Source organism: Aedes albopictus, chromosome 2 (assembly GCF_035046485.1).
Source record: "Aedes albopictus strain Foshan chromosome 2, AalbF5, whole genome shotgun sequence".
Lineage (NCBI taxonomy): Eukaryota > Metazoa > Arthropoda > Insecta > Diptera > Culicidae > Aedes > Aedes albopictus.
This window is the reverse complement of record NC_085137.1, coordinates 113277126-113282147: the sequence shown is the minus strand read 5'-3', so window position 1 is coordinate 113282147 and position 5022 is coordinate 113277126.

Sequence of the window (5022 nt, the reverse complement as noted above, 5' to 3'; positions counted from 1 at the left end):
AATCAAAAATCCAAAACCAAAAAGTGAAAAAAATGCTTCCAGTTTCGCCTTAAGTCACTGTGCAATACAGAAAGGACCCGATTTTGTCAGCCCCATATTGCGACAAACATTTTGCTCTCGTTATCTTACGGCCAAACTTTATTCAATTCATTAATGTTTATCATCAAACTACAGCTGAAATGCAGAATATAGAGGGATAAAAAGTTTGAAAAACTGTTTAGGTTTTTAACCCTCTCTGGGGTCCATTTGGACCCCAGGCAACTTTAGAGTAATGGCAAACAAGTTGGGTATAACATATTGACTTTATTTTTTCAGTACCTTCAAACTAGACCTAGTTCTATTATTTAAGAAAAAATAAAGATCATTTCATGGCATACTTTGATTTTAATTCCATGTCAAAGTTGAACCGGGCGATTTTGTATACCTGGGGTCCATTTGGACCCCATATTGAATTCTCTATATCTTTTGATTCTGATGTTTTATAATATTCATGTCTTCAGCAAATTTGTTCGGTAAGTCATGCGACATCTGGCAGTGAATTGGTAAATTCGAAATTTCTTCACTAGATGGCGCTATTTTGCATAAACAATTGAATAATATAATGTCTTCAAGCGAAATCTAGATCTAGAGCTTGTAGAAGCGTCACATCTTCGGGAAAGTTGCTCAGTAAGTCGAGCGCTCACAGATAATGGACCGATTGATTCGAAGTGCCACCACTAGGTGGTGCAAGTGAGCATGTAAATTTTGTATCTCATATATCACTAGATCCTTATCTCTTAGAAAGATGACGCCTTCGAGAAAGTTGTTGTGTTTGTCAATTACTTGATATGAAACTCCACACATAGGTGACGCTAGTGAGCATGCAAATTTTACATCTCATATATCTCAAGATCCTGATCACATAGAAAGATGGTATGTTCGGCAAAGTTGTTTCATAGGTCAAGAACTTACAGATAATGCAAAATTTGATTCGGAAATCTACACACAGGTGGCGCCACTGAGTATGCAAATATTATACTTCAAATATCCCAGGGTCCTAATGACTTTCTTGCCGTCTCTACTATCTTCAGCAAAGATGTTTGGTAAGTCAAGAATTTACAGATAATGGACCATTTGATTCGAACCTCTGTCACTGGATGACGCTAGTGAGCATACAATTTTTGATTCATTTTTACATCAGGATTTAGATTATTTAGTAAAATTGAAGATTCTGCAAATAAGTTGCGAGAACTTATAAATGATGAGTCGTTTTACTCTGAATTTTGCTCATAGATGGCGTCAGTGGGCATGCAATTTGTATATCTCATATAGCACAAGAGCCTGCAAGTCATAATCCCAAACAATGCAGTGTACAATTTCTGCGCGCATTCAGAAAAACACTACTCAGTGCACACGCAGAGTGTTCACAGGGGCTGTTCAAATATTTTGATGAATCAAACGCATACCAGTGGATCCCAAAAAAGCTAAGAGACATCACATTTGTGATATCAGAGACAAACAGACACAACAATAACACATTTTCTCATCCATATATGTATCTCAGGGTTTTAATTACTTGGAGTGTTGGTGTGCTCGGCAAAACTGTTAAGCTGGTCGAGAAGTAACAGTTGATGGACCGTTTGGTTCGAAACCTTATTAATTTGTGGCGCTAAAGAGGCGATATTTTTTTAAATCTCAGGACGCTGGTTACTTAGAAAAATGGTTTCTACGGCAAAACTGTTTGGTAAGTTAAGAGCTTACAGTTTGATGATGCAAAATTTCATCTCTAGGCGGTGCTAGCTACAAATTAAGTTACAAATAGGTTACAAATGATTAGAATTTTTTAAAATGCATTCAACAAGGTGTAACTTTTTTCTCTTCAGACAAATTTGAGTCAAGTCAAATGGTAAACAAAGACCAATTTATTATTCATACATTTTCAAAATTTCATTAAATTTGGTTAACTTAACCCTAAGATATAGTAGGGTATGTGTGCCATCAGTAATCTCACGCTCCCATATTCATCCTATTCGAAAACAAGCGATTACGGCACCGATTGATTCCGTTCTTTTTGTTTTCATGCATGCTCACTTCTAACAAAAAATACAAAAATAAGAAACAAAACAAACAACGCTTCAATCCTTTGTTTTTCGTAGGATGAAAATGGGAGCCACATGCTTAATAAGGGAACCAATACCCTAGTTTCTTGGACTGCAGTGAAATTAGAATATTTTTTACTAGAAACACTTCAACTTCACGTAGAGTTAACCAATCAAGCCCAAATTTGTACCAATTATAGCTAACTAGTTGGAGATCTTGCAGTCAAAATTTGGTGCACTTAATAAGAAGTCATAGCTTGTTTGAATTTTTCTGACTAATAATTAAAATTTCTATGTTTTTGCAAATTTGCTACTAGCTCCACCTAATGACAGAAGCTCGAACCAAATAATAATTCACCTAATATTCTGAACAGCTTTGCCGAAGATACCATATTTCTAAATAATTAGGATCCTGAGATTTGTAAAATTTAAAATTTGTTTTCACTCTAGCTACACCTAGTGGTAGAATTTCCAATCCACTTCGACTCCAGCGCTGCTCTCTCTTGCTCAAACAGTATGTCACACCATCGAGTATGTTTGACAATGTTATCCGCACGGCCACAAGTTTGCCATGTAAGTAGAACAGACATATACCCACACATAAATTGTATTCATTGTCACTATGTTGTACATCGTGAGCCACGACGCAAAAAGCAACTTGTTCAAAAAAATAGATAAACCTGAAAGTTATGGCAATTAATTAATTATACAATTTGCATGCTGACCAATGCCATCTACGTATGGTGAATTTCCAAATTTAACGGCCCATGGTCAGTAAGTTTTTGGCCTACGCAACAACTTTTCCGAGCACTCCATCTTTCTAAGTGATCAGAATCCCGCGATATATGAGACATATGAAATATGCGTGCTCAGTAACGCCACTTATACGTGGAGTTTCAAATTAAACACTACATCACCTGTAAGTCCTTGCCGGAGATATCATCTTTCTAGGTGCTCAAGATCCTGATATATGAAATATAAAATTTGCACGATTAGTTGCGCCATCTATGTGTGAAATTTTCAAACAAACGGTCCATCATTAGTAAACACTTGACCCAATAAACTACTTTGCCAAAGACACCAAATTTCTATGTGGTCAGGAACTTGATATAAATGTGATCATATACTTAATACTTACATGCTCACTAGCGCCACCTATGTGTGAAGTTCCGAATCAAACGGACCAGCATCTGTCAGCCCTTGAGCAACTCAACAACTTTGCCGAAGATAACATCATTCTAGGTGATCAGGATCCTGAGATACATTAATATAAAATTTGCACGCTCAGTAGCGCCATCTATGTGTGAATTTTTCAAACAAACGGTCCATCATTAGTAAACACTTTACCTTATAAACAACTTTGCTGAAGACACCAAAATTCTATGTGGTTAGGATCTTGATATATATGTGCTCAAATACTGAATACTTACATGCTCACTAGCGCCACCTATATGAAATTCCGAATTAAACGGTCCAGCATCTGTAAGTCCTTGACCAACCCAATAACTTTACTGAAGACACCGATATTCTAATAAATCAGGATCATGCGATACAGAAGAACGAATTTGGGGTCCAATTGGACCCCAGGTTTCCGAAATGGATCATCATTAAAAGTTTCCTGTAGAGGGTTAAGGACTGCAAAAAATGTGTTCCGGAAAGGGGCTGATAAAATCGGGTCACTTATGTATTTCAATTTCAATTCCTATGACCTTTTTTCCAGGCTGTCGACTCAGCATTTTGCAGCCCAATAGGCTCAAAAATTTGAATTTCGGCCAATGCAATGCAGCTGTCTTGATACTCCAGAATCTCAATTCGACGAGACCCATTTCGACCAAAACACTCGAGTTCCCTTTATGCGGAGTTCTTTGCAAGCTTTCTTCAAACAAAGTTCCCCAGCGCTTAACATCTCAGGATAACGAGCGTAAAATAAAACTGTTATCAACTCAATTACGATAACAACCTAGTTCCCAGTGCCCATTCTGCTGCGGATCCAATACTGCTGAGAACCCGCAATGAAAAATCAAGAACAAAAAGAACGAAAGTGATATTGGCGAATGCCATTATAATATTAATTCGAAATAAAATTCGAATAAAACCAATATCAGAGTGGTAAGGAATTGATAAGCATGAATATTTATTGGCGCTCGCTCGGCTCTACTGGCGGCGCGCGGCCTTGGATCTGTTTCTTCTCCGGCAGTTGATGAGATTTCATGTAAACTCGGGAGTTGCTTCCTTGGAGGCCCTCGACTCCAACTCAACTGACTGGTTGGTAGGTGGTAGAAACCCCCGGTTGTTTGGGCTGGCGGACTTGGCCCAGATGGTTACTGCTTTATTTATTGCTGTGGAAGAACTTTTTTTTCTCTTCTGGAACGGTGTGAGACTGAGGACTCCACAAGAACCACGGCTCATTTGAATTTTAAATGTTTATTCGTGGTCCCGGCCATGGAAGGGTCCGAGGGCATTGCAGACCACCGGTAGTGGGGGAATGGGAGCATTCCTTATAGGTGTGTTGTGCATGTCGGTTAGGTGAATTCAATTTGTATTTTGCATGCCGACTGCCAGGAATTTGAACCGACCATCTTCCCGCGGTTGGTAAGTGGGGCGATTTTGCGAATTATATATTTTTATCGCTTTTTGGTAAACTTGTTGAAGGAGGAACGGGGCTTGATTTGTTAGCGTTTTCAGAAGCAGTTTGGTGATGATAGGTTATCGACGGTAGCAAATTTTTGCAATTAGTTGCGGAAGATTGAAAAATATTTTTCGCGGTAGTTATTTTTAAACCTTTTTAAACTTGACAAGCAATCCTTTGGTTTACTAGGGTTTACTTCGTATTAAAAACAAACACACATACACACACAGTTTTACAGGAAATGTTAATATTAGCGAAATTGGGCTACCGTGGATTTAAAACACTATGTGCTTACTTACTAAAAAAGTATTAAAA